Here is a 14278-nt window from a genome sequence, read left to right as displayed (position 1 = left end):
ACGAAGGCCAAAGTCATAACAATTTACAGCAGGAACGCAATTCTCGGCATGTTAGTTGTTTGATTACGTCCACGACTTCAGCCCTTTTTTTCTCCCTTTCTTAAAATGGGTTTTCCTTCTTGTTCCTCAAGTTTTGGGAGGAAAGTTTTTTAAGCAATGATGCCGTACCTTTATCTCTTCATCCCAACCGCAATCTATTTAGACAGTTGTAGGATGTTGTGGTTTACCGATCCGTAGCGGTAGGATTATGTTGTCGATGGAATTGACTAAGATGAATGGCGAGGAAATTCCATGTAGCAAAGTGGTCTCCATGCATAAGTCTGTTCTTCCCTTATTTCGATAGGCATTCTTTTAGCATTTTTCAGTTCGTCAAGTAATTTTCAATTAAAACGTACCGGTATAAAACTATTCTAAGTGGATTATCTATTCCGCTTTGTTGCATTTCAAGATTTTTTCCCAGAAAAGTAAATTGCTTTGTTAAGGATGAGCGATTACTTGAATCATTATACCCTTTTCTTGCACAAATACGAGTAGTAGTAAACAACAATTTGAATATTTTTTTAATGTTATTTGTTCATGTTTTGACGTACATTAGATTTTGTGAATGGCATAACTCGTTCGTAAAAAGGGTAGTATTGTTTATTCACAACATTTTTGTTTTCACCCATTCTTTGCTGTGCAATGGATTTAAAATAGAAAACATTACATGCAGCTCTCGTTTTCATGTTTTAGGATCTGTATTTCACGCAAATCCTCCGTAAAAACATTTTCCTACTTTATTAGTTTACAAATATAAACAGTAACAATTTTTTTATATTTAAAACGAAAGGTATTTCGCTTTTGAAAGTATAGCTTAAATGAAATTATTTCCAATAACTTTACAATTCTTGCGTTCGTTGACTTGTCGTCCGAAAGCTAATGCAAATAACGTTGTTAGGAAATTAATTCGTGAGAACGGTGTTCCATTTATTTTATGTCAAATTGGCCTTCCTCAAAATTGGACACATTTCAAGCCGCATGCCACCGAAAGTAAGATTTTAATCATATACCGAAAGAGATTAAATACCACCATTACTCGACGCTAATTATCAATTCGCCAAAGTGGAACCAATTAAGGGCAAACAACTACCACCACCGGTACTCCAATCACACAGTTGATTACTGGGGCAGAGAAGCGGCTTGCCACCAGACCTCCTGCTTCTGCTCCCTGACATGAGTCCCCGATTTCTTGTGCTGAAAGTAGTCACCATAGCCGTCCGTCTGCTGCTAAACAATCCCTCGGGTACGCAGTAGACGATAGGGGAAGCAAAGTATTTAAACAACCCATCGTTATTCGGTTGTTTCGTTTGCTTGGTCCGGTGTTTGTGTCTGCCTCGGCCGTACCTTATTGTCGGGGCCAGAATAGCCCTGCACAAGAAGCAATACTCTGCCCCAAGCGACACACCGCTAGCAAGAGTGTCCCGTGAAGCTCGTGGAGAACAGATATTCGGGATGGTAGAGTCTACCGGTTCGGTGTGCCTATACAGGGACCAGAACATCGGAGCTCATAAATCATGGCGTTCACCAGACCGAAGCACCAAATATTCGAGTCTTCCCTTACTGCAGCTGAAAGAGAAACTATTTCAAGGTTTTTGTCGGTTCGTCGTTTCAACGTCAGCGTAGATTTACCACTGAAAAACACACTGTTCGGGTTGCATGAAGCGAGTTAGTACGGAGAAACAGTACCGAGACTGTCATGAAGGACAAGCTTTCGGTACGTAAAACACTCCATTCACTCTAGATGAATCTATGCAGCGAGGTTGAATCAAAACAGGGCTAGGGACACAGAATAGGCTTTGAATTATGGTCCTGCTCACCCTACGAAGGATGCACCATCAGGGGACAACGCTCCGTGTCGCCTGTTGATTTTTGATAGTGCCACCATGTACAAATTACCGCTTCAAACTCTCTCATTCTCTTTCTCCTTCTCTGTCACTCTCCCTCTCTCCTTTCCGGGTAATTGTACTGGTTGGTTTTATTGATTTATATGAATATTCATCAGTCTCCAACATCGAGCGGGGGTTGGGATGTGGGGGTGGTTACTAGAACGACAATAATGGTACGGATATGGTCAAACATCACACACGCCCCGCTCGCCGCGAGGGAGGCGGAATGTGTGCTCTCCTGTGGTTTGCGCCCGGGTTAAAATATTACGGTATACGGTTATTAATTCAATTATGGCGTATGGTGTACGGACGAACATCACCCGGTAAGCGGGGGGTGTGTTGGCTGTCTGGGTTGATTTTGTCCCGAACCACCCGACAATGCCGCGCTGAATCGGAACAAATTAAGGGCTATCATTGGTCACGGAATAAGTCAATTAGCTCGATCGGGACGCAAAGCTTTTGTAGCAGCTGGAAATTGTAAAATTATGTGACGGGAGCGCGAGAAAGAGAGAGATAGAGAGAGTGAAGGAAAAAATTAACTGAAACAGTGCAACGTTGTTGCAAATTTGATAAAGACCATAAATACACATCGATAAACGTCAGCCGCACTGAATAATTCATCGCACATTTGCGATTGCAAAATTCCCGTCGATTACCAAGGATTCAGTGTAAGGATAGTGAATTAACCCGCAGGGAGTGGGAAGGAAATTAATTGTTTCAACCTTCTTTTTTTTACTAACTTTGCTTGATTAATTTCCGTACGACGTTAAGGACGGTTTAGTCAACAGTCACACAAATTAACTTTAACTCTGAAACGCTTTGGCAGATCGTTTCTTCCACTGATCGATAAATAGAATCCAGGTCCGTTTAACTGCATCAAATCAAAGAATGCGTTGATATAATTTCCATTCTTGCACACTTTCCTTTCTTACCCCGACCCGATGAAAGTCGACATCAGTACGAGCGAACTGCTCCGGTTGTGTTTGAATGATTGGCCATAAATCACATCGGTTGCAATCGAATCGAACTGTTCGGGGCAATCACACACCCAACCGAGCAGATTGGAATCATGGCGAGAAGGTTGCTGGAAAAAAACGGTTGCTTCCATGCTGGTCCTCAACGATTCCTAAACTCCTTCCTTTCCATACGCTTGCATTGAAATAAAATGCACAAGATTCTATGGAGTTTTCCACATACACTCACCCAAACACACACCCGCAACCATTTCAGTAAATGGTCTCGTTTCTAACCGTAAATGTAACCGACATTGAGAGGTCTGGGGTCTGCGTGAAAGTGTACGTGGAGGCGATCGAACACAGATCTTGCCAAAGGAGATAGGATTTACTCGCTCCGTCGTGCAAGCTGAGATGGTGGAAGGTGAATTTCGCAATGGAAGAAAATTGAATTTACCTCGAAACGCTGTAATAAAATCAATATCCTTGTGAGACGACCGATCGGTGTATCAACCCATGCCGGTTTTGGATGATAGAAAGTTTGGAAATCGCATAAGTTCGTTAGAAAGATAGTAGAAAGAGTGATAGTGGTCTGATATTTAACAGCAAATTCTGGCATAACGCGTTTTATATACAAACACAACTTAATATTAGTTATTGACAGACCAAGAATAATTGATTGGTATTATTGAAATGGTAGTTATTAATTTTTGCTCATTCTTTCTCTTTTCAGTTAATTTCTGGAATAATTGACCTTATCAATGAAGATACTCTGTGATGACCAAGATTTAACGGTGATTGGAACTAATGGGTCGAAGAGTAAAAAGTGAAAAAAGAAACATCGGAGCAGCACTCCTGTGAGGTGTATGCTGAGCAGGAACAGTTCGTTAAAGGTGGTGAGCGATGAAAAAAAAAAATACACAAACTATACAACCGGAACAATCAAATTGAATTGCAAGTATTCCTTTTTGTTCGCTTTTACGCTTGCGTCACCCTTTCAATCATTTATTTAAATCGACTGGAATTAATGGATGATTTTTTGAAAGGGGAGGAATCAAAAATTTAACCTCCATCAACTGAGGGATGAAGTGCGAAATTGTGTGGAAAACCGAAACCGAACTATCATGCCGGTCCGGATGCATTGCGTGGGAACCCACCCTGGCAAACCCCGGCGGCGAGCCAAATGTAACATGGGAATATCGTGTATCTCGTTTCTCGTCGGTTTATGTATGCAAATAGCGCATTGCGAATTTAATGTACAATAACAAATGCCGCTAGGCTTATGGCTGAACTGATTGGCCGCCTACTGCATCTTGACAGGGGCCATCCTTCCAGCTCTGGTTTCGGAGCGCCGAAATCGAATCGGCTGGTTTATTGTTTTACGAGCGATTACCAAATTATATTCTCGTCGGCTAACGGCTGCGACGCCCACGTATCGCAATAACCCTCCAGAAAGGAATAATCCCCACGTGTCCGTCTCGCGAGAGTGCGCGATGAAAAGTGGGTCAGCACTTTTGAGACGTTCGGTTCTGGGCAGGATCTTATGTACCAGCTCATTAATCATGCCACAGCCAACCTCGGTCTCGGTGCACCGTCTCGGCGGAGAAACTAGTTGGCCAACATCGGAGAAAGAAAACAAACAAAAAACCATTCGAAAGCAAACGCACACCCCGAACGGATGCTACCGAGAAGCGAGCTTTTGTCTAAGGATGATGTCTGCAGCTAACGATTCATTGTCGAAATGCGAGCGCAAAATTCGGTGTCATTCTTCTGGGAAATCAGGGGCGTGCTGGGAGTCGCATTTCTCTTCATCTTGCGTTGCGTTACGGGAGAATTCACTTTAGCGGGTACGCATATTTTATGGCCCACCATTTATTTCGTACATTTGGAAGGTGGTGTTTTGTTTTGTGAAGTGTAATGAACGCAAAACTTTTTTCCGGAATGAAAACGGGAGGCATGATCGGGAAATATTTTTCCAAGCAATTCAAAGAAGCAAATGATTTTATTCACGGAATTTACTTTTGCTAACAGTTCTGAAAACCTGATATTTTGTCAAATGAAATTTATTTTCAAATTATGTGTTTAGTTAAATAGTCTTTTAAGAGTAAAGAGATTGCCCAACAGATCATATTTATTGGAAAATTGCGTGACAAGATTAATCTGTCTTATATTGTATGTTCAAACTGTTACAATTTCGCTAAACTATCTTACATGGTAAGAACCCCAAAAAGTAATGCAAATGATGAAACATACGTTTTGTTTCATAATAATGCTTTGGTTGAAACTTTTTATAACGGTTATTTGAAGCATGTATTTGAAACCTAATAATGTTATATGGAGTTTTGCATATCCAGAATTATTTTTTATGTTATTAGGAGGTGTTTTGCAGCAATATGTTTTTGACGCTTGATTTTCAACATTAGAGGTTTTAATGCTGGAGCATCAAATTTGAGTGTCATTTTTGAAACAGTTGTTATTTCTTTACAATGTTTAAAAAACCTATACATTAGTTTGATATTTACCTCTAGGGTACTTGTACCAGGGTTGAAAACGTGATAGCTACAAGATAATTTACTAACGCAAGCTTTAAAGACGCATGTAGTAATCTACTCTTCATTCCATTCTAGGTTTCCTTCAACCGATCTTAATATTTTTAAAAAGAAATATACACCAGGGAGAGACAACAGGAAGCCCGGGGAAAACAAGCGTTCCCGGCAAAACGGCATCACTTATCTCGTTGACGTCTTGTCTCGCGTAAGTATATTTGGCGGTAATGATGGCACGGTATGGCACGGTATGGCACAATATATACAAACTATCAGCGATCAACGTCAATTGACTGAAACCGAACACCTGACGTATGCGTACGCTTCCCGTGACGGTACACACGCACGCACTCGCAGCTTCGATCGATGTGTTCCACCAGGGTCGGATTAAACTTTGGTCATGTTCGACCGGGCGAGCGGAGAGGCTTGCGTCTGTCATGTCACTTTGCTGGCAATACGACGTACACCATACATTTTTTGCGTCCCATTTTTACACCCCTCGGTTGGAATGAGTTCATCCAGCTGCGCCACCAACCCGTCGATTAAGGTATCTTCCGTTTTCAATCTCACACGATTCCACATTTTCGTTGCAGCAGTTCCCTCCGTTCGGTGTGTTCGTCGCGTTTGCGTGGAAAAATTCGATTCGAGCATTTTGGACGAAATCGAATCGAATGCGTAAATATCTGGCAGCCGTTCAATCCGCAGCCGAAGAAACAGACGATGGAAATCAGCGGTAGGGGACGACGGGGCCCGGAGGATAAAAAAAACCACACGTTACCATTTTATTGTCTCAGCCGAACGGAATTGCCTTGGCTGATGTAAATAAGCACTGCCACCACGACCAACGTTCGAATGGAGCCGACCCATGGCAGCGACGAGAAGTTGAAGCGGAAAATTGAGGAAAATTTGCGCCAACAATAGGGTAAAATCAGACAGGGCAGCCCCGTGGTGTGAGGGAACGGCATCGTGAGACATCAGAACATCAGAGTTTATTCTTTTCCAATCACCATTTCGACCGATATAATCAATAAATATGGCGCACGGTTGGTTGCCGCGCAGCTCCCGACATCGATGGCGACCCGGTTGGGGCACGAACCGTTCTCTGGGTCTCTGCCCTGAACACGAGAACTTTTCCCTTTCGCCAACGGGATCGATTTCCATCCAAACGAATGTTGGTGCCGTTTGCTGCTTGCAAGGAACAGACCGTGAAGATGGATGTGGAGCGAACGCGGTAGCAGAAAAGCAACCGAATGGGCTATGCTGAGATTCGAACGCCCGAATGCCGACCGGATTCTGCCCAAAAGCGGTACCCGGTACCAGGAAAGTTTTCCTCGCGATCCGCGCTCACGTGCTGCCGGAAAAAGGACGTTGAAAGTGAAGGAACATAATGCAGGTATGGCTTGCAGATGGACGGCGGACCGATGGCGACGGTGAGTTTGGTTTGATTTTTCATTTATTCTCCTTGCACGTGGCAACGGAAGGGTGAGGAAAAAAAACCGGACCGATGAAAACCGGGTTCCCGTGCACGAACGTTTTCCGAAGGACGAAAAGGTGAGAAAATGTATCCAAGAAAGGGAAATCAACCTTCCATTTTGTTGGTGCAACGCTTCGAACAGAAGGCCAAAGGGGTTTTGGGGCGGCGGATGGGTAAAAGTTTTTCCATTTTCCCCGAGTTTCTCAACCGCACCATGATGGGATCCGGCTGGCTCCCGGTGGCTCGATGAGCCGTTGAAAAATGGCACCGAAGGGCAAATGGTGGGTTTCGTCGGGCTGCCATTCCGTTCTTCCGATGTTTGTTCCAAAGCAGTTTCTACTCTACGATGGCATTTTGGTTTTCGGGTAGAAGTTTCTTTTTCCTTTTTTTCTCCCCTCCAAACACACCGGATAATCCCCTTTGAGCAAGTGGAGAGTGAAATGTCATCGACAGTTTAATCCACCTTTGACGGTCGAGCGGACGAGCGACGGACAGATTATGCTCCATCGATCAAGCACCGATAGTCTGGTGTTGCACTCTTGTCGGTGTCCTGTTTGGGGACATTTTAATTCATTTTCTTCGCCCGAATCACGATAGGCAAGCAAGCATACCCTCGGGTCTTTATGAGCACTAAATCAGAGCGAGCGACACGCCGACACAATGAGCTTCCAATAAATGTCCTATTAAGATCGCTCGGCAAGATGGATGAACTGCTGCCAACGCTGGACGGCCCGCTATTGTCCGAAATAAATATGTGTGCGGGCCGTTAAAGGTGTCGACTGAATTATAAATCATTCGATGGGTTTCAAAAAAGGCGAAGAAAAATAAGGCAACATGGTATTGAATGAAAATGCATATTTGTGTGTCGGATAGGAGCCGTATTTTTATCTCTGGCCATTAATCACATCTCTCCGGAGCGAAGAGATTCTCCCCGGGGCGGCAAACGTCGGAAAGCGAGAAACACGTTTATGAAAAAATAAAAATCAATTCAATGGAATTTTATAGCACACTGAACGTGGCGCATATTGAATAACAATCGAATCCGTCACGACCGCCAACCGTAGCGAGGCGTGTTCCAGTAACGGCGAAAAGGACACTTGGCTGTAACGAAACCAATCTGATCCTGGCGGCGTTTCATGCTCGATGGCCTAGAATAGATGCCGACACCAGTCCGGAAAAGAAATGGCGCAATGAGGGTAGAGCAAAACGGAGAGCGGAGCAAAAAACAAACAAAAAATAATGATAATAAAGCGAAAATAAATTGCATGAATCTGACAAATGAAGCCCATCGGTGGGCAGCTGTTGGAGGCTCTTTTTTTCTAGGAAAACGGCTTTTGCCTCCGCCGCCGTGGACGGACGAGAAAAATCAAATAACGATAGTTACTTGACCCACTTCATTTGTGGCGAGTTCATCAGAGGCTCGTTTTTTCCTCGCTCTCCCTTTGAATACGTTTCTCGGTACTTCGAACTTTCTTCCTTGCCTGCTGACAGCTGTCAAAAAGGCCGTCTGTCGAATATCCATCACTTGACAAAACACGCCCAGAAGGAGGGGGGAGGGGCACGCAGGAAGTACTGAAGTATTTTTACGGCAAGCCCTGCGGAGTGGCGTTCATTTTTCTCCGGATGATTTTTTTCTTCTGATTTACGGCTACGATAAGGCTGACAGAAGGGCGGTCGTAGTAAGCCGAGGGCTAGGAATCGCCACAACTAGATGACGGCCGGAGGCGTCGTGGGTTGCTTGTGAATGAGATCTAAAAAAGGTTCATTAAGGTACCCTTCGTATGGACTGGATGTTTGAAAGATTTATGACGGTGATTGGCCTCAGATCTGGTGGTTTCGTTGGGTGTTGGATTTATTTAAGAAAATTACATCAAAAGTCGCTTTTATTCCTGCAAAAAAGCATAAAACAGCATCCTGGTGACTAAATTGACAATATGGCCACCAAATGGGGAGCAGATGGAAGAGGTTATACGGTTATTTAAATGCCAAACGTATAAATGAGCTTTAGAGTTGACTAAAATGATCTGTTCTTATTTCAAGCATCTTCAATACTTGGTTGAGCAACAAGATTCCATGTTCCATGAAATCCGGTGTATAAAGATGTTGATCTCTGTAAATTAATCCTGGAATGTTTATTACATTGAACGGATAATGTTGTTTATGTGAAAGAATATAGTACGTTCAGGAGATGTACAACTATCGTTTATCTAATTTGATAAAAAGAAAACTTTCACTACACATGTGTCGAGAGCAATTATGAGTTGAGAGACTCATCTCCTAATATTCAATCATTAGACATGCGCTTCTTCACCTTGTCTGTACCTATCTGGGCTTAAATAGTAACCTCGGAAGAGTTTCTCGCAAGTGCAGGGAAAACACGCCACACCGAAGTTTGCAGGTTATGAGAAAAGTTTTCCCTCGTTTCGATGCAACTCCTTCGGGAGTCTGCCGTCACGGGGCGAGCGGTATCCTCGGCTGCAGGCTGACGGATGGAACGCGGTCGCCTCATCCATCTTTCCTATCATCACCACGCCACGCATATTAATACAATCTGACAAATTGAACGGATTCATTTCCGGCTTCCGGTTCCGTGCGGGCCAACGCGACGGGCGATTTTCCCTTCCATCGCTAGCAGCGGTGCGGTTATAACGGTTGGTTGAATCCTTTCGTTGTTCCCTTTATTATTTCGTTCCGGCGTCCCGTGTAGGGTGCGAAACCTCCGGAAGAGAAAAGCGCGCCGGTTTCGCAATCGGTCACCGACGGTGGTGGAAGTTAGTAGAGGCAGTCATTTTTAGCGAGGAAAATTTAGCATAACGCTTAACTTCAATCCATTACCGGAACGAGCACTGGCTGCGTTAAGCTACTCGCTGGTGGTGAAACTTTAAAAAGCACTACAACAGCTTCCCGAGCGGAGAAACAAGCACGCCGTCTTCTTCTACGAACCGGGGTTTCCATTTTCTTCCCAAGCGCTGGTGCCGTTGCTGCTCGTGCTTTGTCTGCAGCGAGATTGAGATTTTAAATAAGTAAAACCGGTTGTTTAATGAAATATTAAGTGGCACCGACAGCGAGAGAGACGACAATGGCGAATGGTATGTCCCGCCGATAAGCGCCAATGGATTGCCGGGACAAGAAACGCGTGCCCCGGAGGTCGAGTGAGGAGGTGGATTATCGAATTAGAGCTAACGATGATTGGGTTTAGTGTGGTTTCTGTGCCCGCCCGAATGATGATGGCGTTTTGCAGATGGAGGCCTTTTGCTGTTTGTGGCCACCGGCACAAGCAAACAATCGGTTGTATCGGAACCGACAACCGCGCTGAGACGGAACGCTGGGAAAGGGTTTGCCTAATCCGATAAGGATATGTTTCAATATCGCTCATTTGGTTCGGTGTACAAACACGAACACCGTTTGATCGGTTTCCGATTTTCGGTTTTCGGTCGATTGAACATTTCCAGCCAATCGTTGAGCTTCCCAGTGGCTCGCGTGGCGATTTTCGACGACGCCAGGTCAGCATAATCCTTTCTAATGCGAAACAAACCCCACCAACCCCCTGTGAGGGGTGGGGGAGGTTGAGCTTCGATTTCTGCCCGGTGTTGGTGAGACTTCCGTCTGATAGCACATTTCCCTGCCGTCGTGCTGACGCAAGGCGTCCGGAATCACATCAAACGGCTCCATTTGCCTCCGATGAGGTTGGGGTTAACCTTCAATCCCGGCTCCCGGGTGGAAAAGTGTCTCCCGCGACATTGCTTCCGATATTGATTTCCTGGCAAATTAGTGTCAACTCATCCACGTTCGACACGGAGCTGGTTCCATCGGCTCGGCTATCTTGTTATTCCAGCCAGGATGGAGCAAGATGCTTGTCTTCCATCGAGTGCTTGTTTTTTTTGTCAACCCTCAACGGATCCGGTTTCTACAGCGATTTGCGGAGAAGGAAATCAAGGCAGGGAAATTACCTCAGGAGAAAGATTGATCGAACTACGGCACCCTCCGTGGATCCCAGGTCCAGGGAGAATGACCGTGACGCGCGAGGGTAGCGCAAAGAAACGATGACGCTGCAGACTTTCGCCGGCTCGAGATGGAGGAAGTTTTCGTGTAAAATAGCTATCGCAAGGCGTTCGTTTCCGGGCGACGGAAGGGTGCCGGGGAAAATGTAGCTGCTAAATAAATCAAGGCACTTGCAGCGGCGAGGGAATATCGATCGGCTCACGTTATTGAATATTATACCTGGCCCGTTGGGGGATAGAATAGTTTTTAATTGGTTCTATCGATCAAGGTCTTGAACTGGTTGGTACTTGAAAAACCGAGAAACTCTCGTTAACGGTTTAATTAGCAACTTGTATTGGTCCTTTTTGTAAACACAAGGGGAAAGCTTTACCAAATTGAATAAATCTGATTACACTTTTTATGAACAAGAACAATGAAAGCTTTTTGAAACTTTAAGAACACATCAAATGAAAGTTATCGAATATCGGATGCATATAAAGTATGATAACTTACGATAGAAAAAAATCTAATTTCATTGGAGCAAAGTTTCTTTTTCAATTGGAAAACAATATAAAAGTAGTTTGGAGTATTCCATATTCCAAAATTGTATTTTTAGTAACATCTGCAAACATCTGCAGACTCCAATCAGAAATTGTGGCTTGCACTGTTTTCAAAACTTAAATATTTACTAAAAAAATTAAATAAAACTAAAGCATCCAAGAGGTAAGAATATTAGTGTTATGCCGTATGAATCTTTTGGCGAGATTCATTCATATGAACCATTCACCTAAGATTCATTAAAATGGATTCATGAATCTTTTGGGATTTGAATCTTCAAACGTTAATAAATCTTTCGAAATCTTAATGAATCTTCATGGATCTTTGACCAATCTCCATAATTATTTCATTGGCATGGGTCATGCGACCAAAAAAAAAAACAAGTGAATTCCTCCATTCATTTGTTGATTATCGCTTTGCAGCACTTGATGAAACTTTGGGATTCATGAATCCCTAAAACGCAAAGAATCATTCAGATTCATGAATCTGAATCTGAATTACTCAACTCTCAGTAATATGCATTATACGACGTTGATTTTTTTCAATCTAAATTTGGTTATTTTTCTGGGGCTTTCTAACACTTTTGCAATCTTAACTATAAAAATGAAAATGTATTTAGTTGTAAAGAAAATCGCGAAAGTTTTGAAATGGTAATTCCAGTATTATTGAAGTAAATGTTATTTCTTCGCTAAAGGACGTCTGCATTTAAGGGTTAAATTAAATTCCAATTTTGATTGGGTACATTGGACATGGAACAACAAATTTTAATACAACGGAATGTACCACTGATTGTTCCTGAAATAACACGTATGTGGCACGCACGTGAAACGCTGCACAGCGTAACCATGTTGCACAGCATTCCAGGGCCATGTTTACACTTCGCATTCGAACGGGTCAGAAAGTCAAGCCCCCGGAAGTACCAGCATATTAGCGCGTATTCGAAGGAAATTGATGCAAATCGATCCAGCATGGCTCTCATCTCGACCGGGTTCCGTTTTTCCCAGCGGTAGTGATGATCTGCCCCCCACCGCCTCTTAGCCTTCGGGAAAAACGCATTCCATCGAGTCGTCGTTGTTGCAAAATGGCACCGGAGGTCACGGCGTATGCAGTTGAAGCCAATCGGGCCAAATGTAAAATCGATTTCCAATTACCGGATGCGGATATGAATCGAAAATTTGACTAACAACTTGTACGCACACCGACCGAAACGACGGTCCACGGTGCGTTGCCGATGGTTTAATCAGAGCCACTATTCAGTGGAAATTTTAGGACCGATGGATGCAAATTAGGCGAAGGGCGAAAGGGGCCGGGGCCGGGAGGAAAGGAATTTCACTTCGCTAATGGGCAGCTGGCGGTGCAGAGCAAATCCTCCTGGCTTCGATTGGCCGGATGTAGCTTATCCGCTTGCTGCTTCATGATTTTATGCAAAATCTGTCGGGAATGAGAATCATCCATTGGCATTTTCTTTAGCTCTCCACTAGCGAGCCGACTGAATGGGACGTAGCGGCTAGTTTGGTCTGCACCATTTCTCTTTTTTTCACTCGTTTTTATGCAACACATTTCGAGCAACACCGAGGCCGTGATCTGGCTAATTTTATTACGCCACTGTTGTGAAAATTCGTTTCGGCAGGCGACACAAATCCTCGATTTTCATGGTTTTTTCCCTCCCCAAGCACGATGGAAGTTCTTTCTGTTCTTTTTTTCTTCTTCACTTCCTTCACCGAAAGGACTCTTCGGGATGTTTTGGGACGCACCCGACGTGTTGGTTTTTTGGTTGGGGAGTTTTTTCCTCACTTTTGCCCACCCGATTAAATGTTTATCCCATCGGAGAATCACTTCTAGCTTTGCCCTATCAGCGACTCTTTTTCTTCTCTCATTTCACATTCCAATTCTGTTTTTGTTTCTTTTATTTTCCTCTGGCTCCAATTCGTAACCCACCGAATGGGCGATTAATTAAAAATGAAAACATTTCCAATTATCCTTCTCCAATTTTCATCACTTTGGCGAACGTTGCTGCACACTGTCGCCTTTCAGCTCGTTCAGGGTTTGTGGAGTTGGTGAGAAGAAAAAAAAAGGAAATGGAATCCCACCCAACCACAAAAGGAAAAGGAATGGAATTTCGGGAAAGCGAAAAACAAAACCGACTACACATCGAACGATCGCTCCCGAGAGTCCATTTTTGACTCCGCGAACCACTCTCAACCCGCGTTCTGTTTTTTTTAATTCTCTCAGTTGTGGGGCTTGAAATAAAAAAAAAAACCACCCGTCGAACCGTAGCTTGACACCAACTGTAGCCAAGCGTTGCTTACTGAAATGTTAATTAACCCACCTTCCTGCTTAAAAAAAATGGAACAACTGCAAACGAAATGGATCACACCAGAACAAATCTGACTATTGGGCGCAGCGAAAAGTGAAGCAAAAAACTCTCAACTCATCACTTGTATTTCCCCGCTGCTGACCGTCAGGTTCGTGATGATGTTTTCCGTTTCGACCCAATTTTGCCAACTCGTCCACTCCAGCGGGCACAAAACTTCGGTAGACTTTTTCTCCCGGAGCGCGCCCGAGTTCAGTTTTTAATTCCAGCTCCATTCCCGATTTTTGCGAAAGTTCCACCGTTGCAAATGGTGTTGTTTTCGGACGGGCACTTGTCTCTGTGTTGTTTCACTGCTTTCCTCCCTGTTGCTTTCTACGCGAAATTGTGTTTTCCCCTTTTTTAAAGAAAAAACGAAACATGAAACATTCCGCTTGCTTCACATCGGATGCACTGCCAGCCTGTACTAGTTTCTTACGAAGGAGTTTTGGTGCAACTTTTCCTTCAATTTCCTTTTCCATTTTTTTTTT

This window comes from Anopheles coustani, chromosome 2, assembly GCF_943734705.1.
Source record: "Anopheles coustani chromosome 2, idAnoCousDA_361_x.2, whole genome shotgun sequence".
Classification (NCBI taxonomy): Eukaryota; Metazoa; Arthropoda; class Insecta; order Diptera; family Culicidae; genus Anopheles; species Anopheles coustani.
The sequence above is the reverse complement of the archived record's forward strand: the minus strand, read 5'-3'. Positions refer to the sequence as shown.